Below are 26,897 nucleotides of genomic sequence, written 5' to 3'. Positions count from 1 at the left end.
CAGCATTGTCTGGCAAGGCAAAAAAGAAAAAAAGAAAAGAAAAGAGCAGCCTCCTCTCTCTCGATTGCTGTAACCTTGAGTCACCCTGGCATGCCTGCATTCATCCAGGAGAGAGAAAAAGGAGAGGCAATTGAAAAGAAATGTGATTATTAGATGAGGACATGTAGAGAGAGAGAAACAGAAAAAGGGAGGCATGCTGGAGAGGAAGAAAAAAATCAGACATAGAAAAACAAATTTTTGTATTTCGGGGCACGAGGACGACAGCGAGTAAAGCGTATGGAGCGACATGAAGGGCGGGATGATTCACAATTTTGCAGCAACGCTTGAGCAGAGAGAGTCAGACGCTAACACAGTCTGTCTGTCACCACAGGCAGCTGATGGACACACATTACTGACTCCACATACCACCTCTTTGCTTTGTTGCAGCCCTTCACTGTATAGACGCAGCCTTTATTTAGTTTAGCAGTCGGGGATTGTTCGGGGATAAAGGCGTACGTGGTGAGCTCCATATTAAATGGTGAGAAGAGAAGTAATACATGTCTCTGTGTTTTACCCTTACTCTACTCTCATGTACAGTATGTTCTCTGCTGATGGCCTAACAAACCAGTCATCCTTACTTTTTAGGATAGAAAATGCAATGTATTGCATATGATATTGTAAAATGAGTTTATGCATTTCTGTTGTGAGGATAGCAAATATATTCACATTACAGCCTGTATTGTATGTTTTAGCCAATTTACCACAAAACACAGGTTCCTTAACCAACATTAACAGATTTTTTTGGCAATGTTTTAAGTTCGTACTAAGAGAAGTGACCACATCACACCGATCCTCGCTGCCCTTCACTAGTTACCTGTGAGTTTTAGAATTGATTTTAAGATTTTACTGCTTGTTTTTAAAGCCTTGAATGGTCTGGCTCCTGCCTATATCTGTGATTTGCTGACTCCCTATGAGCCTGATCATTGCCTGAGATCCTCTGGCAGGGCTCTACTAACAGTTACAAAATCCAAACTGGTCAACAAAGGTGACCAACCGGGCTTTTGCCGTCCGGGCCCCTGAGCTGTGGAACTCCCTACCTGAAGATCTCAGGCAAGCAAACTCAGTATCTTCCTTTAAATCTTTTCTTAAGACTCACTTTTATATTATGGCTTTTTCTTAACTGATGGTGCACTGTTGTAACTATTTATATGATTTTATTTTGTATTTATATGATTTTATTTTGTATTTATATGATCTTATTTTGTATTTATATGATCTTATTTTGTTTAGATTTTAAGTTCTGGTGTTAATTATTTTATCATGCTTTTATTGGAAAGCATTTTGTAACCTTGTTTTGAAAGGTGCTATATAAATAAAATTATTATTATTATTATTATTATTATTATTATTATTATTATTATTATTACTACTACTACGATACAATACAACTTTATTGTCAGTTTGCACTGAAATTCATTTTGCATCCATAGGCAGCTCAGTTTGAGAAAAAGTACATAATTATTATTATTATTAAGTTGATATGTCTAACTTGTTAGCAAACAGTTGCTGATTTCCACATCCAATAGATACTGTGCAACATTATCATTCATTTGGAGTCGTGTTTCTGGCCACCAGCCGAATGTAACTCCAAAACTAGAGACATTCTTGCGATGGGATCACACCTGCCGCGACGCCAAATCAGGCCAGGGGTGTAAAGTGGGGAGCCAATGAAACCTTCCTCACTTCCTGCCCCTGTACTTCTGGTGCCCTTGCTTGGACTACAGCCATCTTCGTACTCAGCATTCATTTTGATCTCAACTACACACCTGTAAAGTCGGGTGACTGCATCTTGCACGGTTGTGATATTATTGCGGTGACAATATCTGTCCACAGACACACCAACCCAATCTCATGGGAAGTCGTGTGAAAGCATGACATTTCCATGTGCCATGATAACAAATTTTAGGCTTTTCGGGTGTCATTTAACGCCACGTCATTACCGTAATACGGTCGCAGTTATGTTTAGGCAGTAAAACCCCAAAGTTAGTTTTTGGAAGAACATCACGGTTGGGCTTAAAATAAGCACATAAACTAAGTAAAATACGTACGTAACATAAGCACGGAAAACACGCCACAAACGTCACTAACGTAACTTCAAAGTAACTCAACAACACTTTGGGACACAAACACCGGTCTCCTGGTTGAAAGTCCTGTGTTTGTTGGACCATCCACCTCCCCAAAATGACTTACAAAATAGTGTGTCATTCATACGCCACTTGGTGAGACTGGGTTGGATACACATATAATCTGGCAAAGTACTCAGAACTACTTCTGTGTTAGTTCCCGGTACAGTCAGTGTCTCCAGGAATACATTTTGCCATGATGACACACATACAGACTCACAAAGTGAAAACAACACCATCCACATGCTTTCCCGGCTGGTAATTAACTCCGCTTTTAGCTCTGTTTTTGGTCTCCGCCAACTCCTGAGGGAAATATCTGGCTCCACTTTGTTCACCAGCTTTGTCCGTCTTCCATTTGGTGCTTTGCAGGTAGTGTACAACGGGTTTATTAGAGTTGTTTCATTGAAAAAGAAACTGGGTCGATTAAAGTGACAGGAAAGTTGCGAGCCGTAAAACCAAAACAACAGGGACGCTGAAACGAGAGGAACTGCAGAGTCGGGTGATAGTTCGTCACTACAAGTGACAATTTCATTACAAATAGCCCTTTGATCCATTATTATTAATATAAAAAATAGTAAGTATTGCAGCTTGAAACCAGATTACACCTGTGGTCTTGCAAGTTTTAGCTCATTTACTACAAATCACTATCACTATTTTGTAAAGAATACCGCTATTTTGGGGATTTTTTCCCCCCCTTGGTTTCCATTCCATAGCCGACTCTTTCATTTCAATTCAATTTGTCACAACTTTATTTATCCCTGGAGGGGCAATTGTGTGCAGCAGTTCGCCAGCCAGGTCAACAAATACACAAAACAACTTGCTTGAAACTTACTTGGGCTGTCTGTTCTATGACAGAGAAGATAAAGATCAATTCATTTTGGTCAAGGTAAAAAACAAAAACAAAAACATAAAATCTTGTATAGATCAGCAAATAATGTATGTATACTATACATGATATTCAGTTACTGTAATGAGCTAAAACATGCAAACACACTGGTATGGTCCTTTTCTGTGAGTTCATCTTAAAGAGACAGGCGCTAAAACGGAGTGTTTCAGACAGAGGGTGAATACAGGTATATTCAGACAGACTGTATGAGGAAAATAGTGTGTTTTCTGAACATTAAAGTATGTAAACATGTTCTAGTAGAAACCCCAAATACAAGTGTGAACCTAAAAATGAGCATTATATGTCCCCTTTAACCCATTGGTGCTCAAGGACTATATTGAGTGTGAAAGGAAAAATGCCACAACATTTGTTCTGATTTGGTCTAAAGTCTTGAAATTTGGTATGAACATACTTTGGGCAAGTTTCTAAGAGTAAAACTTTGAAATAAAAAAAATAAAATCGCTTTTATTAATAGTCAAAGTCAGGATTTTTTATTGTTTTCCATATGTTGTTTTTTTTGTTGTTTTTTTAACACTACACGCATATGTGTGCATATATTTGATATTGAACTTGTTATGAGTTCATAGATACCAATACTTGATTGTGCTCCTTTCTGAAATACAGCCATTTTCTTATACTAGTCTTTGGGCACATGGGACTAATGTTTTATTCCTAAAATATAATGAAGTGTATTGCAAAAAAAAGTAGTCCCTAATCCTAGATAATTAGAAAAATTTCAGTTTGTGGTCACAAATGGGTTAAAAGATTGTCTAACGGGGAGAAAAAAAGACGATGAGAAACAGAAAATAAGAGAGCGTGCCAACGAGAGAGAAAGCTATGGGAGAGAGGAAGGACAAACAGATGGACATGGACATAGAGACAGAAGAGATTGAGGGAATATGAGAACGAAGACAAACACTGTAAAGATAGAGCACCATCCTCTGGCCTCTCAAGGACTCAAACTCCCTCCAACAGCGCTAAAAAGACGGGGGATCAACCCTGATTCCAACCAGGCTTTGTCTCTTTACACCGTGAAAATATGGCCTGGAATCCCATTATCCCCGGCTATAGAGATGCGAGGGCTCCATTTTCATCTCTTATTCCACGGCACAGAGGGTATGGCACCACCTGCACTGTATATATCGAAGCTTCGACGAGAAAAAAAAAGGGCTCTCACCCATTCTCACCGGCTCTAGAGGCTCTTTAGTTGAAGGGCAAATAGAGCTGGAGTGGAGAATGGATGACACTCATTTCAGGCGGCGGCAGCATTCACAATCGTCTGGAACTTCGGCATACCGAACGAAAACCGCAAACCAGATTTTCTCGGGAGTAATGTGCGGAATGGGAGCGCACACATGCATGTTCATTCCCACATGCACTTTGTGTCGCTTTAAAGCACACACGCACACACACACACACAATCACTTAGAGAATTGAGTCGGTGACAAGAGCTAGATTTGATTTTATCCCCTCTCTGCCTTCTCGGCTCCCCTCGGGGCCGTCGCGCAAACAATCTCCCGGCAGCAAAAGTAGATATGAGATTAGTTTTGCGGGGTGTTGGCAAGTGCCACATGTTTGCTGGCTGGCCTGCCTCCCCTGCAACCTGTATCTCTGTATGTGTGTGTGTGTGTGTGAGAGAGAGACTGTGTGAGGGAGAAAAAAAAAAAGACACACGAGAATTTATAGATCAGCGCTTCCGCCCAGATGCAGCGGCACACAAGGTTGCATCTTGCAGGAGTCAAAGGCAGCCTCTCACATATTCATCATTACATCTCTCCTACACACACACACATACAGTATTTATGGACACACACACGCACGCAAACACCTCAATCCCTGATAATCATCTCCCTTTGTAGCCGCCAAGGGCACAAATGTCTGGTCTTGCTTTCACTGCAGGGGCTGATCCATGAAGGAGTCAAAACGGAGTCAAATGTTTGTTGATGAGGCGCACACACACACACACACACACACACACACTCAGTGCAGGAAGGTGCAGGTTTTACATGAACCGCAGGAGTGGTGACAACAACATACTGTTAGTGTGACTGGAGTCTGCGGGCTGAAAAAGAAAAGTGGTTTGTTAATTAAATGTATGAAAGAGGTAGAGAGGAACAGATTGAGAGAGAGAGGGTGACTCAAAGAGAGAGAGAGGTTGATTAATTGAAAGTGAGAGGGGCAAGCTGATTAAGAAGAGAGAGAGAAGAAAAAAGGGAGTTCATGTCATGAAAGCTTCCTCCAGAGGAGTGCTATCAACCAAGGCTCCGACTCTGATCACTCATGTGTTTGCATCTAAAGTAGGCACAGAATGCTTGGAGGGCAATGGCGATGTTTCACAGCAGCGCCGAGCATTTACATATTTATCCGACAACAATTTTATGCCCACAAATGCTCGTTTTCTTTCTCCCCCCCACCCCACGTTTGCTTTATTTATTGATTGATTCGAGCGTAGTAAGCGTAAAAAAAATGCATAAAAATGAGCTGAGGCCTGAGTTTTCTCTTCAAAAATAGCATTTGCATTCCAACCACCCCTCTCCTCCCTACTGTACTGTTCAAATAACCCCCTCCCCATATCTCTGCAAATCCTACACACACACACACACACACACAGAAACGCTGTGAGCTAAAAAATCCAATATTCAGATACACAAACTCATAAACACATATTAGCCCAAACACCTTAAAGTCCCAACACATGCATCTTTCACACACACACACACACGGTCTGCGGACTACTTGGCTGGTGCCGGGCGGCGTTGGGCTCCGTCTGTGCAGGGACGTTGGGTGCCTGGCAGCCTCATCGGGCCGCTCGGCCATCCATCCCTCCCTGTTTCCACCCCATTTTCTCCCCCGAACCGCAACCATTTCCATCCTGCCTCCTTTCATGTGAGGAGCGGAAGTGTGGCTGGCATCCACTGCTGTTGTTTGATACAGTGGCAGCCTGACTGCCTGCTTGGCTGACACACACACACACACACACACACACATGCATAGAGACACACTGACACGTACGCACACACGGGCAGTTTGTGCCGGCTTCATGTGCTACCACCTATTGAGCAGAAAGCTCTTCTATGAGGAGGAAAACTGCTTTAAGGTTCTCATGTCAAACACGTATATTGTGCAGTAAGCTGTTGATGCACCAACTCTGTCTCCTGAAAATGACACTTTTATATACAACAAATCTGCATTAGCATGTACATTTTGTAGCAATGCCGTCCGGATACGGTGTTTTAAACAATTTTCAGTTTTCCTTTCAATATTCACACCTTGCAACTAAAGCACGATTCATGTTATTATGGTTATGTTAAGCTTGCAGTCTTCATTAAATATTGAAAAACTCTTTGCTGACAGGAAAAACAGTCTTTCCCTAATCTTATCCCAAATGTTTTAGTAGCATCAAAGTGTCAAAGTCCCCTGCTTTTGACCCCATCCTAACTACAGAGGCCTAAAGTGCTCAATATTAGTTAAATAAATAAGACTTTAAGGAACCAATAATCATATGAATTATATACAGACAAAATAAATGAATATGCATGAAATTGTGAGAATAACGCAAAATATGTTTAAAACTCAGCTCAATATTTTATTTATTAGTTTATACATTATTTCATCCCAGCTCTTTTTGCATTATCAAAATTTTATTACAGATAATTTTGTTGTTGATTTTAGCAGTTTTTATTTTGAAAATGTCCTTTCTACACAGGTCTGAGAAGTGAAGCCAATGAGGAAGTGCTTTAAACCTGCATTCTTTCTAACAGCCAGCAGGGGGCGACTCCTCTGGTTGCTAAACGAAGACTGTCTGTATAGAAGTCTATGAGAAAATGAGCCTACTTCTCACTTGATTTATTACCTCAATAAACATTGTAAACATGAGTTTATGGTCTCAATCATTAGTTTCAAGTCTTCCTCTGAGTTTAATTTTGTGTTGCATTATTTGACTATTTTTCATAATTATATTATTTGTCTCTATTTAGTCATGTGATTATATATTTCATATCTTATTTTAGGGTTGTCCTCAACTAAAGAACTCGATGTTACTCGACTAACAACATTCAGACAATTTTGTTGACTAAACGATTAATAGATTTATTCAACAGATCTGTAAAACTGAGTTTCTCCACAGAGAGTCATGTAAAAGCAGCACTTTAAATGTTGTGTTTCCCAGAGATGTGCTCATAACTTTCTTTGAAAAAAGTCATTTAGCATGAAAAATGTCGACGACTTGACTAGAGAAATCTCAGTCAACCAAAAGATAAATTAATCGACCAAGAGGGGGCAGCCCTATCTTATTTATCCATCTAATATCGGCAACTCCGGGCTTCCATATACAACCTCCGATCTCTGACTTCTATCCAGTATAAAAATGTCAGAGTTACTGGATTAGAAAACCCACTGACAGCGATCCAGACAGCACTTTGGTTTCCTCCAAAACATATGAATGGTATATAATGTATTTTATAGAAAACAGGCTTGTTAAACACACATATTTGACATTTGTTGGAACCCATGAAGGAATTTTATCAGTTAATCTGTCACATTTCTACCTTTAGTTTCATTGTAAACTATTTCTTGAAGCAAACGCACCTTTACAGTTGCCTTGGATGGCCATGGAAGAGCAGTAACCAACTGACTGTTATTTATAATCCATGCCACGAGCTTGCCTTTAAGCCTGTCAGGTTGTTCCTCTGGGGGACTGGGGAGGGTCCATAATCAGAGTAACTAACCTGTGATTTACTGAGCCCTGGGGTAAACATCTGCCGCCTGTCATCTGGACTGCTTACAAAACACGACTATTTACATGCGTTTAACGGCGGAGGGCCTTTAAAAAAAGAAAAACAGGTGCGAGGATTTGTGGGTCCTCAGCAGTTCTTGCCACTACGCTGCCAACCTCATCACCACACCCTTCTGTGCCTGGAGGAGAGGGAAGACAATGAGAGAGAGAGAGAGAGAGAGAGAGAGAGAAGAGATGCAGGTTCCACTGCCTGGTCCCTGATTCATCTTTGGGTTTATTACCACCCTTCCCCCCCCTTCCTGTTCCCTCCTCCGCATCATGCCTCTCAATCACCTGACAAGGCAGGGGAAGATAGAGACAGCTTCTCAAGTGCCAGAAGAGGAGAGGAAAAAATGAGAGAGGAAGGGAAAAGCAAAAAAAAAGAGAGAGAGAGAGAAAAGAGGAGTATAGGAGAGAAAGTTGAGGTTGAGGACATGGGGAAATAAATAAAAAAAGAAAGAATAAAGAAATGAAACTTCTCATAAAGTATGTAAGTAGGAAAATGGCACAATTCAAACATAACCTTTGCTAAGACGCCATTTTCACAGCGTTCTTGTAAGGGGCTGTGTAAAAATGATTAGGGGATTTATTTTTGTTGTAGTGAGAGATTTTCTTTTTTTTTACCACATATTCACATTTTATTTAATTCCCTCGTAAGATGTACTATATAAAAGAGATCAAATAGGTCTAGCTATGTCAAATAATGTCTTTCATGTGCCCCGTGGCTCGTCATTCACTAAAGCTAACAGGACTACTATGTTATGTTTTGTTTATTAACACAATAATCATATTTGATTATTACATTTTAAGTTGTCTTGGGTGTCCTGAAAGGCGCCACCAAATAAAATTTATTATTATTATTATTATTTGTGATTAAAAATGATCTCAAGCAAAACCCATAGAATTATTTCCAAAGTAAATGTATGTTCTCTTAGATTATGAAATGCTTAAATTGGGGTAATGTCTTTGTTTTGTTTTTAATATTTTGAGATATTTCAGGGAGGGTGTTATAGTTTTGTCTTTATTGTGGGGAGAGCCTTGCTGTTTTTTAGAAAGTGAAACATTAGGTTCAACCCCCCCTTCCCAAGCCAATAATTTGATGACAGTCCCTAATAAAGCAAAGTACCTTCTGATTAGGGGATTCTTATCGTTTAAGATTCTGAATTGATTCACTTAATTTGTCTACATTCGATGCTTTTACTACCGCTGCTGTCTGCCTTGCACGCACTGAATGCACCACATGACGGGGGAACTCTGCTGCCCGGATCATCACCTGCACCAGATCCTCCGACCACATCACCCCCATTCTCATCCAACTACACCGGCTCCCTGTTCAGTACAGGATTGACTTCAAAAACCTTCTGCTCGCGTACAAAGCCCTCCACAACCTGGCCCCCACCTACCTCACTGACCTCCTTCAGTACACCCCCTCCCATTCCCTCCGTTCATCTTCAGCTGGTCTTCTGACCACTCCCAACTCACGCCTCAGCACCATGGGAGCAAATCCCTCCTCAGAACTCACCTGTTCAAACTGGCCTATTCTCTGTAGTGTCCATCAGTTCATCATACGTGTCTGCCTTAATGTGTCTCTGTCATATCTGCCTTAATGTGTCTCTGTCATGTCCGGCTGTTTTTATCTGTCTATGTATAATTTTATCTTTGTAAGGTGTCCTTGGGTGTCCTGAAAGGCGCCACCAAATAAAATGTATTATTATTATTATTATTATGGAGAGAACAGCAACACTGAGAATTGAGAACTTTTTAGTAAAATGACTAGAGTAAATGTTACCTTTTGCCTTTGTGTGATTACATCATTACAATCAGTTGATATCACTTTTTCACATATTCTTTCACACACACATACGAGCATTTGGGGTCCCTGCCATTGTTGTTGGAGGTGCAAATATGCATTGTAGCAGACCGTGGTCTGCGTAGAGCATGACGTCACTGTGTGAAAGAATAAAAACTCCATAATCTTTACTCTGTTTCATGCCATCATTTGCCACATCAGGATTTTGAATCAGGAATCGACACAATGATTGACACCCCTACTTCTGATCATACTCTATTTTTTCATTCTACTATCATGCTTGATTTCTTCCTCTCTTCTTTCTCCTCTGCGGATGCCTCACCCTCTCATCATCCTCACCCCACGTTCCCTTCATAACCCCCCCCCCCCCCCCCCCCCCCCCCCCCCCCCCCCTCGTGTCCTCTCACTCACAGAGCTAATGGTGACAGATAGAATGAAGGAGGGCTGCCACCAGCTAATCGATAATAGGCAACTCAATTACCATCGCTACTGCCAAGCCCCTGGCTGATGGAGCGCACCACAGTCAACAGAAGGAAAGGTGGCGGCTGGTGGGGGGGGGTTGAGAAGAGAAATTTTGATGAAGTCCCTTTCAAAGCTCGGCGCTGAGTTGAAAGCTTTTGATAGCCTCTCTCTCTTCATTGATTCCCTCTTGATTTCTGGCCTCTCCCTCTCCTTCCCTTTATCTTTCTGATTAACTCTCTTGCACTTTTCAGTTGTACTTCCCACCAAGCTCTGTCTTTATTTATGTCTCCGTCTTCGCCTCTCTCTTAATCTTTTCAACCACTCGCGGTGTAATCAATCTCAGTGTCTACCGCGGATGTGTATAACAAACACCTATCAGTTTGTGGGCAGATGAGCGATACGACGCGCGCGTTGTCTAATAACCCGACCGAAGGCCTCAGCAGCATGACATAATCCACACCGCCGTGGGCAAAGTGACTCCCACATTTAGATAGATTAAAGCTAATCAATTAGTACACACAATCTTCAAAATATAAATTAAATTAATCCCAATAAAATGAGCTCAAATCATTAGCTTTCTCCCCCTCTAGGCAAAATCCAATAATTATAATTGTCAATTTGCAAATTCAGAGGCCGAGAAGTATTTAAATCATGTAGGAAAACACTCGACGGGGAGGGCCAATTAATTAAACTATTTCAGCCATTTACTTGGCTCACTTTAGTTGAAAGGACAACCGTGAACATGAGTTAAGACCAGCTTGCAGATGGTGAGCCTCTAAAGGGAATGCTTTCTCCTAAAAAATGACCATCATATGCTACAAAAGTGTTTGTTTCCAAGTGCATTTTAAATGGAATGGAATTGCTTTCTGTATTCAACAATCAACCCAAGTAGAGGTCATAGGAAACAGTTTCCTCATTATCTTGATATAAAAGTGTAATGCAATCCAAACCTTTTTGCTGTTGCAAATGAATACAGTAGAAACAGCTTCTAGTGATCACAGTTACAGAGATCGACCGCTTATATGGATCAAAAAGTTACAGACAGAATTGCTCTTATACAAATGCTGTTTAAATAATTAGCTTATAGTAATCAAGTAGTGTGCTCACAGTGTTCATTTGTGCTCTTTTTCATACATGACAACAGATGGAAAAACATTTTAAAGCTACAGTAATTCTATTTCTTTTATTACTTGACTCTCATGATGCTTTGCCTTGGCTACCTGTGTCTGGTGCTGCTTGCACATTCAAATCATGATGGAAAAAAGAGTCATTTTCTCTCAATGAAAAACGTCTCCTTGAAGCTTCTGACAAACCACCAGGACCAAGCCAACGAGATGCAAGAGTGAAACTGTGTGTTCCTCAGGCTACCTTGTGTCATCTACACAAATGTCGAGAAACAGTCGTGGCTACTAGAGATAAAGACCGAAAATGAATGCGCACGGGCAAAGCACCTTTGGTTGAGGCTGCCTTCACATAATCCCCCCTTGAGTGGGCCTACAGTAACCTATATTTTATATACAGTACTGTACTGTATTATAGTGTATTTGAATGATACACAGTACAGTCATTTAATTTGTACTGTAGGCTACTGTAATTTGAACATTTGAATAAAATTCAGTAAATAGCAAAGCTGTCCGTTCCATTACTTTATATTCATGTAATACATATACATCTCGTCAAATAGATGGTAAGCTGCATGAGAAATAAAAAATAAAAAATATAATATAATAATAATATAATAATCATCTGCTTATAGTGATCAATTTGACCCGGACAGACTTGATTACCATGTGTGGTTTCCACTGTAGTTCATGTAATGTAACACGGTTGCCAAACGACATGAACGGTTAATTATCAAAGCCATAGAATCTCTGGTATCCTTCTGTCAATTACAGGGTTAATTCACAACAAGAAATTCCATAAATCTCTATTGTGGTATATTGTGGCGTATAGGCACAAATCTCAGAGACTGATATTTCAAAACCTGAGCACATAAAACCCAAACTATCTGACTCAATAACACTTGAAGTGAGAAAATATGTTTTTTAAAGGTCCCATATTGTAAAAAGTGAGATTTTCATGTCTTTTATATTATAAAGCAGGTTTAAATGCTTTATAAATACTGTTAAACTATCAAAACGCTCAATATACAGAGAAATACACACAGCCCGGATTTAGAAATTGTGCGTTTGAAACAAGCCGTTAGGATATCTGTCCATTTGTGATGTCACAAATATACAATATTTAGACCATTACACGGTTTTAAACATAAACATTCTAAATGTGTCCCAGTTTATTTCCTGTTGCAGTGTATGTAAATAACATCAGCTGAGAGGAAGTAAACATGGACCCAAACTGTTGCCTAGCAACGCAATTCCGTTGCAATTCCGTTGCAATTCCGTAGTGTTTCAGACAGAGGGTGAATACAGGTATATTCAGCCAGACAGTATGAGGAAAATAAAGTTTTTTTTTAACATTACAGCATGTAAACATGTTCTAGTAGAAACACTAAATACAAGTAAGAACCTGAAAATGAGCATAATATGGGACATTTAACTACTTTAAAGGTGCATTGTGTAGGATTTGGTGGCGGCAGGGTAGTGGTAAGGTTGCAGATTTCAACCAATTGAAACTCCTCCCATGTGCCGAGCGTGTGGGAGAACTACAGTAGCTGACGCAAAAACGTTTATCTAGAGCCAATGTTTGGTTTGTCCGTTCTGGGCCACTGTAGAAACATGGCGGGCGGCTCTGTATGGAGACATAAACGAATCATTCTAATCTAACAAAAACACAACCATTCATATTTTCAGGTGATTATACACTAAAGAAAACACACTTATTAATATCATATTCCATTTAGATCCCCCTAAATGTTACACACTGTTCCTTAGTAACTAGTAGAATATGCAGACAGTGCTATTGATTATTACATGTTATATAGAAGTAGTCATAATAAAATAATAAAAGGAAAATAATGGACAAGATATACCGTAGCTGTTTTTTTTAATCTATTTTTTCTATTATCCCCCTCCCCCCTTCTGTCAGCCAACCTCATCCTTCTTTTCTTGGCCCAACCCTGAATGCATGCTGGGAGCCGCGACCTGCACCTTTATCAACACAGAGCCAGGTGCACTCTGGGAGCTTCCTGCTTGCCCTTTATCAGCACTGGCTACAGAGATGGAAGTCTGGTGTGTGTGTGTTGCTGCCTATGTGTGTGTGTGTGTGTGTGTGTGTGTGTGTGTGTGTGTTTGCTGGACACAGGAGGGGGGGGGGGTAGATCATATTTTTTGGGTGCTCGATTGAGCGCAAGCTGTTGCTGCGATTGTTTTTTGCAGATGTGAATATGCGGAATATGTGTGTATGTGTGTCCTGGTGAGTATGTGTGTGTGTGTGTGTGTGTATGTGTGTGTGTGTGTGTGTGTGTGTGTGTGTGAGCGGAGGGATCAGATCCCAAGCCTCTCCCAGGAGACTCAGGGAGCCTGTCACTTCAAAGGGCCACGGGGCCCGCTATGCCAGCCCTGCCCGCCAAGGGGGGAAATCCTGTTTATGTGGCGGGGGCCTCGCTTGGCAGAACCAGCGACCAGCGTGGCGCTTTGCACAGACTTGCCACCACCCATGCAGGTTTAAATCCTGCACCACAATGTGGTGCCACAATCCAGCCTCTTCCCTCTTCACAGGCGATGTGTCTGAATTAGAGAGGATAATATTTCAGGACGGATTCAGCGCTTTGATTTGAGACCTCGACCTTGTAAACAAAAGGAATGAATGGCTTTCTTTCTGAATGTTTAACAATGAAAATATCAGATGTGGCATCAGTTCTCGTGTCTATTACAATGACTGTATGATATTTTGCCTGGTGGCCTCTTGCTGCCTCACGCTGTGCTTGCAAAATGAGAAGCCCACTTTCACACCCTCAGTGTAGTCAACAAAAGAGAAGAAAAAAGAGCCCTAAGCCTTCAAAGTGGCTGACTGGGGAGACGGAGAGGGAAACAGCTTTGCCTTTAAAACGTTTTGAAACACTTTTATCTCATCAAGCTCGGCTGATCACAAAGGAAATTGATCTGTACTAGGGGAAGAGGTTCTTCAATGCACTTTGTGCTCCTCCGTGATTTGCTTGACAGGCTCCTGCTGAAGGACTTAGTTTGAAGAGGGTTTTGATGAGGCCGGGGGAATGATGTTGATGTGACGTAAATGTGTCAGACTGGGGTTTTTTAAGTAGCGATTGAATGACTTTTGGCGAGCATTTTAGCTTCGGATCCTCTCAAGTCAAATACCAGAAGACAAGTGTTTTGTCTACAGGTATTTCCACTTGATTTTAGCACAAAATTAGGGCTGTCAATCGATAGAAATATTTAATCGTTATTAATCGCATGATTGTCCATAGTTAATCGTGATTAATCGCAAATTAATCACACATTTTTTATCTGTTCAAAATGTACCTTAAAGGGAGATTTGTCAAGTATTTAATACTCTTATCAACATGGGAGTGGACAAATATGCTGTCAAATGCAATGTATATATCTGTTACTGTAAATGAATTAACACAAAACAATGACAGATATTGTCCAGAAACCCTCGCAGGTACTGCATTTAGCATAAAACAATATGCTCCAATCATAACATGGCAAACTGCAGCCCGACAGGCAACAACAGCTGTCAGTGTGCTGACTTGACTATGACTTGCCCCAAACTGCATGAGATTATCATAAAGTGGGCATGTCTGTAAAGGGGAGACTCGTGGGTACCCATAGAACCCCAATTCACTGATCTGGAGGTCAGAGGTCAAGGGACCCCTTTGAAAATGGCTGTGACAGTTTTTCCTCGCCAATATTTAGCGCAAGTTTGGAGCATTTTTGCAGCTCCTTGGCGTTAAGCTAGTATGACATGGTTGGTACCGATGGATTCATCAGGTTCTAGTTTCATATGATACCAGTATCTTCATTCTAGCTTTAAAACTGAGAATGCTACAATCTCCAAATGATCAATTGCATTAATGTGTTAGAGAAATTGGTGGCGTTAAAACAAATTTGCATTAATGCGTTGTTATTATTGCCTTCACTTTGACAGCCCTTTAATAGATATATTATTATATATATTACCAGGGTGTGATATAAGCAGTCAAACAAGATCCTGCTCCATTGGGCAAGCACATGTCTTTTTAACCGTCCATATTTTGGTCGCTGACAAACAGCTTTTGGCACCATCTAAGAAATAGCATTCTTTGAATTACAGTAATATTTGAAAAGAAGAACACAATGAGGCAATGAAGCCCCCTGTGGTGCATATTAATAGCATGACCCAGTAATGTCAAATTTTTTTCAACACATTTTAAGGAGGTTTCCTATGGCACCTAAACCATCGGGAGGATCATTTATGACAACTCTGGGTTACAATTTTCTACTTTGAACTGCCTTCTGCTACCCGCAACATTAACAGAGACAGAAACTTAGTGGACTGCAGACATCATTATGAGCTGGACTGCACGATGCCTCTCTGCTCATCAGGGTCGTACTAGAGACAAGCGGACAACACTGTGTCGATGTCTACTGCCTGTGAGTTAGTTAATTAGAACTCTACAAGATTTAAATGTACAGCTGTTTCTAAATGACACCACAACAAGAGTCACTGAAACAAAACCAGTGAAGTCATTTGCTGTGAATTGGATTTCTACCTGCCAGGATAATCTGGGTGCAAAACCTAAAGCCTCGGACACACCAGGAACGCCAGGAGCACGTGGCGGCTGCGTGATTCACGCGTCAGGCGTTCACACCAGTCGGCTGCATTTCTGCTGCTGTAGCTGCTGCTGTCAGCCCTTTCTTTCTACATAGAGTTTGCCTTTTAATGGCCATTTCATTTCATTATAAATATAATTTATATTTATTTTAGACCAAGAAAGATTAAGAAACGTGTGGTAATTTGTAAATAATAGTAATAATCCACAATTAAAACTCTGTACTATATTCATTCATGGAGCTCTCCAAGTCACTGCAAGTTCAACAGCACTGACTGCTCATATTTCAGAATAAAAGCCTTGTGTTAACAAATGAAGGAATTCTGTCCATAGAAAAAACGCTTGAGGGATCTTATTTTGAAATGACAGCAGGAAGTGTTGATCTACAAATAAGTCTATTACTTTTTTTCATCTCCGTAACATATTCTACAGATAGACATGTAAACTGTAGTAATGTAGCTGATATGATGTCAATATACAGTCAATAGATCACTTTCACTGTCTGTTGCTGCTGTGAGACGTGCGCGTCAAAAAAGGGCGAGACCTCTATTCTCAAGAAGAGACGCAGCTGAGACGTGCGTGAGACGCCAGTGTGGCTGCTGTAACCTGTTAACACGGACGCCGAAATAAAAAACAACGGGTAACGCAGCCGCCACGCGCTCCTAACGTTCCTGGTGTGTCCTAGGCTTTAAGTGCAGGACTGGATTCCCACAGAGGGCAAAAAAATAGGAATCAGTTCAGTCAACTTCGACCCCAGACAACCAAAGGTGGGCATAAACACAGAACACAGTCAACCCTGACATTACGACAGGAAAACAGGTTTGAAACATGAATAAATCTCAATAAGAGAGAAGTGGAGATGGTGGCTGATAAGAGTGGACATGGGAGTATTATGTAGAGTGCTAGCCGACAGAAAAAGGCAAAAAAGTGACTCATGTGTAGCAAAATGGGAAAATGGATTGATGCACCATTTTTGTTTCAGTCTGGAACCCCCGTCGGCCAGGCCTGAGATGATGCACCCTGACACACAGCAGCCTTAGTGTCAGCATGTTGACAATCAGCTCATGGATCAGTCTCTTAATTCCTCCTCCCTTCCCTCTCCACTCTCCCCTGCCTCACCCCCTTTTTGGGATTCACTGATAAAATGGAAGCGCTGGTTAAAGCTGCACTTTATAACTTTTATAAAAATAACTTTTTATGATATTTGCACAAACTGTCACTTTATCCTGACAGAAGTACTTGAGACAGATAATCTGTGAAGAAAAGACGTCAACCAATCAAAGTTGAGGAGTCTCTAATGCGCACACAGGCCGGAGAAAACTTTCTAATTTTACAGCTAAACCGTGCACTACAAGATGTTTCTGAAAACAGCTGAGGAGAGAAATAGACATTACAGTAACAGAATATTGATTCCTATTTGATCAGCGCTGCCTAGCGCTGCCTAGGAAATGCCCAAAATTCTGTATCGGGCATCGGCGAGTACGCCAGTTTATGTACCGATCCGATACCATCATTTATTAACCCAGAAAAAAAACAACTTGTTTAACCGGAAATCAATTTTCCTCGCTGCTCCATAACAGCAGCCTTCACTGTGCTGTCGCCCTGGAGGTATCATGGCCGCCGCTGGCTACTACTGTTAGAGCAGTGAAGAAGAACTGATTTATATTATAATATAATTTATATGATATTTTTAATCACGCCGGTATCGGATCGGTATTCGGTATCTGCCAATACCGCAAGTTCACATATCAGAATCGCGAAGAAAAAAAATGGTATCAGAACATCTGTAATTTCATTAGAGACCCCTCGGCTCTGATTGGTTGTCTTCCTTCGGGCGCGGTGGATTCTCGGTTCTGATTGGTTGTCTTCCTTCGGGCTCGGTGGATTCTTGCTAATGCCATTAGGAGCACTAAAAGGAGGCAAAGGCAACATCTTTTTCTTCACAGATTATCCGTCTCAAGTACTACTGTCAGGATATAGTGACAGTTTGAGCAAATATCATAAAAAGTTATTTCTATAAAAGTTATAAAGTGCAGCTTTAACGCTGGCATGGAATTCCCCCCGCGGTCACTGTCACGTCGCCTTCCTCCACCACAACTAAGCACGTTCTGTAACACCAACCTCGCTGATAACAAAGGCGACATAATGAAAGAAAACCTCTCTCCTGCCCGGGCTGATGAGACTGATAAGGCCAGCAAGGTCACCAAAAGTTTGCTTCATCAATCTCCCCCCCATCTCACCTCTTCTCTAACCAGCTGAGATCAGAGATTAAGTAAGTGCATGTGATGTTAATGGACGCCACTAAGCTGCACTGCCGCATCTCCAACAACCACCATTCAAATCAACATGAAACAAATGTGCCTGGCATCAGGGCAGACATGAGAGAAGATGCCCAGGACAGACAGGGTCCCTCTCTCACTTCTAACCCCCACAATTCAGAACATTGCAAAAGCTGTCAGTTCCTCCACATTAAGTATAGGATATCTTCTGCAAATAGTCTGTGCTCTACTCTCAGGCTATTTCCCACAAGCTCTGAAAACTAGTATTAAGCCATTCTTAAAAAAATGTAAAATAGACAACTCACTATTGAACAATTACAGGCCGTTATAAAATTTCTGACTTTTAGTAGAGCTGTTTTTTCTTTTTAAGACAAAAGACAAACATATACACACATACATTGTTTTATTTATTTTTTTATTTTTTATCTTTTTTGACTGATTGGCCCAGCTTTGGCCCGCCCCCAGACCCTTATAGGAGAGGGCTGGCCCATTTTGGGCATGATCCCTGACCCTGTTTATCGAGGATGGGCAGTCATGTGATCTGGATGTGAAAAAGGGGATAAGTTGACCCAGCAAAAAGGCTTTTTTTCAACAGCTTAACATCCTCTGGGTCCTAAACAATTGCTTCTAATGTTTTCAGGATTTCGACCACAGCACAGCGCAGACACTGCTCTTGTTAAGGTCTTGAATGAAATCTACTTAAGCACAGAGAGTGGAATAGTTTCAGTCGTGTAATATTACCACAATATATTACTATTGCACATTGCTAAACTGGTTTCAATCCTATTTCAAGGGCAGACTACTTTGTGTCGATTGGTAATACAAAATGACTTGCTGAGTCCCCAAAGGCTCCATTCTTGGGTCTCTTCTGTTCAACAAGTTCCCACTAGCGCAGATTATGGAAAACAACCAAATATCTTACTATCATTATGCAGACGACACACCGATTTATATGATGATATCACCAGTTGACTATGGTCCGATACGCGCACATCAAACAAATCAATGTTTGGATGTTCCAACATTTCCTCCAGTTAAAGATACAACTTAAATGATTGTCCTTGGACCTAAAGAAGAACGATTAAAAGTCAGTGCTCACCTCCAATTGTAACAGTAAAGACCACAAAACGTGCCAGAAATCTTAGTGTCCTAAAAAAACATCTACATTTAAGACATTTCCTCTCTGAGTTTGTAAAACCAACTCTTAAAAAAAAACAACTTAAAAAGTTATTTTAAATCTGAGCTTAAAACTTTTCTGTTTTCCAATGTGCCTGTGTTTCACAAGTCCAATTTGGGACTATTTATTCATATCGTGCACTGCACTGCGGCTGCATTGTAATTCTCATTCTACTGTTCGATATGTTTTATTATATTTTAGTTTATTTTCATCTTTTAATTTATTTCATTTTACCTCTTTTTAAAATCCTATTTATGTGTCTTTTTACATTGTCTTCTGTTTATTTTCATCTGTTTTGAATGCCTCTCTGTGTTATGTAAAGCACTTTGAATTACCTTGTTGTTGAAAGGTGATATATAGTAAAATTGCCTTGCCCAGAGTTGGAGAAGAAATGAAGGCAGCAGTGTATTGTTTGGAAACAAAACCAGCTGCAAGCTCAAAAGAAAACACAATAAAGTCAAATTAAATTAAAAGTCATGCAAGAGCGCAGCCAAGTATGGTCGGTCATTCAGTCAGTCCAACAGCCACTGAGAGGAGAGACAGTGAACCCACTCAGTTAATATACCTTTGAATATCAGATGGCTTCTGGATTATTACAATTTTACCGCCAGGGGGGTCAATTGGGAATTATTCTAAATCCTGTCTCTGATTTTCTACCTGTCCCCTCACCATCATAAATATGCAAAGCACACAAGGACACACTCAAGGCAAAAATCATAAAATGAAACCTTTTTCAATTTCTTGTCCTCCCCTGCCCTGTCCTCCTTTGTCCTGACTTGTCCTCTCCCACCCTTTCCTGTACCTCAGCTCCTGTATTATCTCAGGGACACTGACATCAGCCATCTGGGTCTTTTGTTTTTGGCAGGGTTTCTTAAACTGGGACACTCGGAGGCCACCAGGACTGAAGGCTCAACTCTGATTTTCAACGCTCAAGATCTTTGTGTCTCTGCCAGGACACCTCAAAATATATAGAGAGGACCAATGGGACGCTGGATTTGAGTTCCCTTTCCGACATTGCACAGATTGCTCGGGGGTTATTTTCACCTCATGAGCAGATACTGAAGCCGGGAACCTTATACGGCTAAATAGTAGATGGGTCTCAAAAGTGCATGCAAATGGACCAAGGAAGCTTTTTTTAGTTTCTTTGCTTCCCACCTGTGGAACAAGCTTCCTGAATACTTACGGTTTGCTAAAACAGTCAACTCATTTAAATCAGGGCTTAAAACTTTGTTTACTGTGGCTTTCCAATAAATTAAATACATAACCTATGTTTAACTTGCATCTATTTATTTGCTGGCGTTTGTCTGTTTATTTTTATTGCTTTTTAAAATGGAATTTATTTCTAATCTTCAACTACTTATTTGCCTGTTCTTGCTTTTTGCTTTATTGTCCTTTAAATGCAATTTTAATGTTTTCTTAATATCCTATGTTTAATATATTTCTAAGCACTTTGAATTGCCTTGTGTCTGAATGGTGCTCTATAAATAAAACTGCTTTGCCTTCACATGTCGATAGGGTTCTCATTTCTTTAATAGACATTTCAAACAAAATGTATTTTTAACTGGACCATCTCCCACTGCATGTACAATCTTCTCTTAAAAAAACAATACCATAGGACCTGTTTTTTCATTATACAGACTTCAGACCATCTTCACATTCATCTTGACCGCCTCCAATTATATTTTATAATACGTTATATTATAGACTTTTATTTTACACGACACACTAACACACTAATCTCCTGGTCTAGTTTCTCTTTTTAAACTACAAATCATGTTTTATTATTAGATTAATTCAGACACATGGTTAAAATATGCAATCCTGTCTCCTGCTAAATTACGTTGCCATACAAGTTAATTACATTCTCAATTAAGTTTCAAGGGGAAACATTTTTTCCCGGATTACGATAACACTTTTGAACAGTTTTAAACATGTATGTAGTAAAATGAATCAAAACAAAACAAAAAACGCTAGAAAATGACTTTGTTATGTTCAGGCAACACAACTACCTGGTTAAGTTTAGTAAAAAAACATCATGGTTTGGTTTAAAATGACTACAGAATTGAAACAAAACAAAAACGCAACAAAACTACTTTGTTATATTTAGTAAAAAAAAACATCATGCTTAAAATAAGTGAACGTTCACTTTTAGTTTCACACGGGACACACACACAGCGGTCTGGTTGTTTGACCCGTGCACCTATCCGTCTACCTATCCAGCCTCCTCCGTACGCCGACTTCCACAGACTACAAACATATTTATGATACGTCGAAAGCAAACATAATTCGCGACAAAATACGTTTCCCACGAAACGTAATTCACAATGCAGTTTTGTTGTATAGGAACGGTATTTTTAGAGACAGGGCTGAAATATGACATTCTGTAAGCATGAGGAGTATAAATGGCAGACCAAGCATTTTTTAAGAACATCCAGTGCCGGTATTTTCCAAATGCAAATATTTTTTTGACATAAACACGGATGCAGATAATACCCTAGTATATGAGGTGCTGAGTCAACTGGAGTGTGTAGAATATGGTCTTGAAAACACTGCAAAAATGTATAATGATAATAATAATAACCCACCATATATGGTGTCTTGCAGGCATGGATGTTCTCAGTGCAAAGGCACACGATGCTCCCACAGGACTGAAAGGCCTCATCCTGATCCTGGTCAGCATGTCTTTTTGCAGTGTATGAGAATAAATAAAGTGCTTTTTAAAACCAAAAGGTCACCCTTTGCTGTATTGTCCTAAACTCTCCATATGTTAACATCATTCTTCTAATCTCTCCTCTTCATTTCTTTTTCTTTAAATCCACATCTTTCACTGCCTTTCTTTGCTTTCCTTTCCATCTTCCATCCTCTACTTTCCTCTTATCTCATCTTCCTCGCCATCACTTCCCCCTCTCTCCCCTCTCTATCCACTCTGCTGATTTGGATGAAGGGATAAATAGAGAAAGAGTAGACAAGGGGGGGCCCAAGGTTCTTAAGTAAGCCTCCGAACACATTTCCTCTCCATTTAAATCACATCAAAATTGCTGCCCGAGACAGCAAGTGATGTTTTGGACCGTGATTGTGACACATATTCTAACTGCATGACTAGGCAAAATTGACCAAGAGTTGTTGGGGGGCCAGAAGCCATACAGTAACATCGAGCACTTTATAGCTGCTGTCTGCTGCTGCTGATGGGCCTGTTACAGCTGCAGTGGGTAGAAATGGAGCAAATATGATTAAAAAAAGTTATTTTTATAAAACAGTCACTATATCCTGACAGTAGTGCATGAGACAGGTCATCTGGAAAAAATAAATCATGTGCCTCTGTGTCCTCCGGTGCTCCTAACAGAATCTGAAAGATTTCACAGACCGGAGGAAAACAACCAATCAGAGCAGCTGTCAATCACTCACCAACTCTGATCAAACGGTCAAACTAGGCAGCGCTGATCAAATATCAATCAATATTCTGTATTGTAATGCCTTTTTCTTCTATTTTAGAAACACCTTGTAGTGTACTGTTTAACTGTAAAATGAGATAGATTGTTACCCAGCCACTATTTTAAGATCAGTTGAGGAAATACCAAGCACCGCCCACCAGCTGGAGCAAACGTTCTCATTTTACAGCTAAATAGTACACTACAAGATGATTCTGAAAACATTTTATGCGAGAAATAGGCATTACTGTAACAGAATATTGATTCATATTTGATCAGCGCTGCCTAGTTTCACAGTTTGATAGAGTTCGCTGTGATTGACAACTGCCTCCGTTGAATGAACAGCCAATAGGAACGCTCTCTCTCTCTGAAATGACCTGTGATTGGCCAAAGTCTCCCGTCACGAGCTATATGTTCTAATGCCTGAAATCAGAGCCATGAGGAGGAGCAGAAATCTAGTTTTGTCTCAGAACACTTGAATTACAACATGCTGGAAGGTTATTATGGGATTTTTGCCCAATGATGCCAAAAATATACTGCCTACTGCAGCTTTAAGCAGTAGGAGAGATGGACATAGACAAAATGAAGTGGAAAGAAAGATCAAGTAATGTAAAATATGTAAAAAATAATTGACAAACACACCAAAACAAAGTAAAGTTTCATGCATCTATCAAAATAAAAGTTGTCTCCACTAGCCACATAAGCTCCGAAGTGTTATTCACTTTCACATGTATCAAGCTCCGGGGGCAGCACCTATGAAACCACAGCTTTTATTTACACAAAGTATGACTGTTTATTCCCATGGCAACACGCTATCTTGGCTGCCATTAGAGAATTTGCTTTTCATTGCAACCCTGTATTTCAAAACTCACTCCCACTCAGTTGAGGCAAAGCCTATTAAGAGCCTGTTGTCTGAGAGTGCAGTGACTTACTGGAAATGCCCCTGCAGTATACACACTATATATTCCACCTACACCATCTCAAGGGAGCCACTTATTTGTCTTTATTTAACATAATGAAGCGTGTTGCATGCGACTGTATGTTTATGTGTACATGCGTGTGCTGTTTCTCAAAGGGAACAAAGAGTACACGCGTACTGCCGGAGGAGTCGCAGCTTGGAGGTGCGCGCGCTGAAAGACGTCGTGTTTATCTTTCTGCAAAAAGCTTCTTTTTCTTTTGTGGCAAGCTCACACGAGGAGGTCTATCTGCCCACCTGACAGTATGGCTGTGTTCCTAGTCATTGTCAGTCAAGGTAACATATACTGTGTGTGTGTGTGTGTGTGTGTGTGTGTGTGTGTGTGTGTGCAGAGCAGTTAAAGAACAGCTAAGCACTCACAAGGGACTGCGCAGCCAGCAAACACAATGTCTCCCGCTGGCTCAGAGGGCTCTTCACAGCCGGGGCGTTGACTTCAGATCAGGCTCTTCTTTTGCTATTATTTAATGATGCAACCATTAAATGGTTTTAGTAATATCACACAGACCACAGCTTTCTAAAGGACTTTGCAATAACATATACGATAATACAATAATACTTTTATTGTCAGACAGGTCTGACATTTGATTTGCATCACAGCAGCTCCATTTGCAACATCACAGAAAGGACAAAAAAAATCAAGACAAAAAACAAGGAGACATACATTTAACATTACAATCACAGAAGACCATATTCAGGGCACTTCAACTTACATTTGATCTGGGATTAAAGGGACTGTTTGTAAGAATCGTTAAGTCAACTAAAGTCAGCGTCCTGTTGCTGGCGCTTGTGTTCGCTCTACATAGACATGAACGAGCATCACTCAACAAAGTGAGGCGACACACGTCAGCTAAAAGCACAATATCACTCTATATTTCAGCTGCTTGGCAGTAATGTTAGCTGACCAGACAAAGGTCTCTCCATGAATCAATGCTGATCCTAGTGTTGGCTTTTCCTGCCTCAGCCTCCCGACCGGCCGGAGGGAACAGGGGAGACGCCGGAGTTTTGGTCGGAGACGATAACGTTTCTCAAGACACGGGAAACCTCTGTTGGACTGGAGGAGCTGCAGCAGTTATTTCTGCACAAACGTCCACTAAACGTCACTAGATATTCTCAGAGCTAAACTAACTCTTCTGCAGTGTGGTGTGTGCAGCATGCACGTGAGAGTGGAGCAAAAGAGTGAGAACGAGCATGGTGTGTGAGTGAAGGCAGGCAGAGGAGCAGAGTACAGCAGAGACTCCGGTCCTGGAGACCAAAGCTACGGTCTCCTCCGCGTCCTCCGACCGCGGCCAACACTGTTTAACAGACGGGCTTCACTAGATACAACCAAGAGGTTTTGGTGCTTCACTGTAGTTTGTGTTGGAGTCTGAGTCTGAACAGCGGAGACACACGCGAGCGCGCATGGGACACCAACCCGGAATGATTTATACGTGTAAGAAGTTGCAAACAGTCCCTTTAAGCTCCATATTTAGTTTTAGGATTGACTGGTGTGCAAAAGAGTGCTTCAGTCTAACCTTATTAAATCATGGAACCCTGTATCTTTGATTTGATGGTTACAATTCATATTCACTGTTCAAAACATGGTTGGGGTCAGAGACAATGGTGTCTAGCCTTAATATGTTATTATGATAACATATTACCAAAAGACCTGAGAAAGTAAATTCTTTGTTTTGTCTTTTTACAGAAAAATGCAATGTGGTCTTTCCTAGATAACAGATGGTCTATCATTACACCAACATATTTATATGAAAATACCTGCTGGATTTTATCGTTATGAATAACGCTAGGAAATTTAAGAGAGTCAGATGGTCAACCAAATACAATTTCTTCCGTTTTCTTTGTATTAATCTGAAGAGCATTACTGTCACTCCACTCAACCGTTTTGTTCACACCATGTTGGTGCAGCCCAGGGTTGTCCGAGTTACTTAATGCCGGGATCAGACTACAGGATATTTTTGTCTTTGACGATGGTCACCATGTCAGATCTAACGATCACAGCGCCATAAACTCTTGCAGTGTCTTGGTCGGGTGACTGGCAAGACTACACGTATGACCACGACCAATCACGGCACATCGTATTCCACGATCACGCGCGAGTTCAGACGTCATCGGGGAGGCGGTTGAAGCAACTGTCGATCATGGCAACAGAAGCGTTGTGTGTGATGCTGGCGGTCTTGTGTTGCGAAAAATATAGGCAGGGGTACAGTTGCCACAACTCAAGGAATTTTTCGTCACTTTTGTTGTCCCACCTGACCAGCAAACCTGGCATCCCTCCTCCAAGGAACACGTCGTTGGAGATGTCACACTAGACGTGTCAAGACGAAAAATTCTGACAGGCTAGACTTTTCCTCGGGGTGTGGTGGGGCGTCCCAGACGTGGCGTCGGTTGTCGTGTACTATTTTATTTGACCTTTATTTAACCAGGTAAAATCAATTGAGAACCAATTCTCATTTACAATGATGACCTGGCCAAGAGGCAGTAGCACAGTCCACACAAGTGACACAGACGGCACAGATACAATACAGTATGACAAACACATGAGAAAATGGCTAAAAACAGCATAGGTAAATTAACAAACACTATGTACAAAAAAAGGCGGATTACTGGATGTACTTTGTAAAAATGGAAGAGAGAGAGAGAAGTGAGGGCTGGTCAGCAAGTACAGCAGTCAACTATGACTTGTTGCAGCTTTTGTTTGAACATGTTGAGAGAGGTGAGAGCTGTTAGTTTGAGCGTGTTCTGTAGTGAGTTCCAGTCATTTGCAGCGGCAAAATGAAAGGAGTTATGACCAAACACAGTACGGACTTTTGGAATGATGAGCCTTATGAAATCACTGGATCTTAAACGGCGATTGCTGTCGGAAATGTGCAGAAGATTGGAGAGGTAGCAAGGGGTCATTCCCAAAATGCAAAATACTTTTGTAAAGGCTTCATCACAGGCATCCAACTGCCTTTGATTAAAAAAAAAAAATTAAAACAAAAATAAAGCCCTGCAGTGTCCCTTTTGTGCCACTGTATTATTCCAGTGGGTTTGTTTTTATATTGATACCGATGCATTTTCAAACAATGTCAGAATCATGTAAAACAACTTAAATCAAATCTTTCATCATATAAAATCAATCTTGTACTATGTACTATGTATTGTACTATGACTCACTACACGAGATAAGAGGAGCGATTTTCGCACATGACACTCATTTATCGTTCCCAATCCCC

At 40.8% G+C, this 26,897-nt stretch overlaps 1 protein-coding gene and 1 long non-coding RNA gene across 2 annotated transcripts in view; one reads left to right on the top strand and one right to left on the bottom strand.

Annotated features, from left to right (window-relative positions):
- tafa5a (TAFA chemokine like family member 5a) overlaps nt 1-26,897 on the bottom strand; it is a 193,654-nt gene that overhangs the window by 135,345 nt on the left and 31,412 nt on the right. The window lies entirely within an intron of this gene.
- On the top strand, nt 13,279-26,075 carry LOC119482449. The gene is made up of 3 exons (XR_005205428.1): nt 13,279-13,290; nt 14,973-14,981; nt 25,604-26,075. It is a non-coding gene; the product is annotated as an uncharacterized LOC119482449 (long non-coding RNA).

The sequence above is a fragment of the Sebastes umbrosus genome, chromosome 23, assembly GCF_015220745.1.
Source record: "Sebastes umbrosus isolate fSebUmb1 chromosome 23, fSebUmb1.pri, whole genome shotgun sequence".
In the NCBI taxonomy this organism is placed as follows: Eukaryota; Metazoa; Chordata; class Actinopteri; order Perciformes; family Sebastidae; genus Sebastes; species Sebastes umbrosus.
This window is presented reverse-complemented; position numbering and strand designations above follow the sequence as displayed.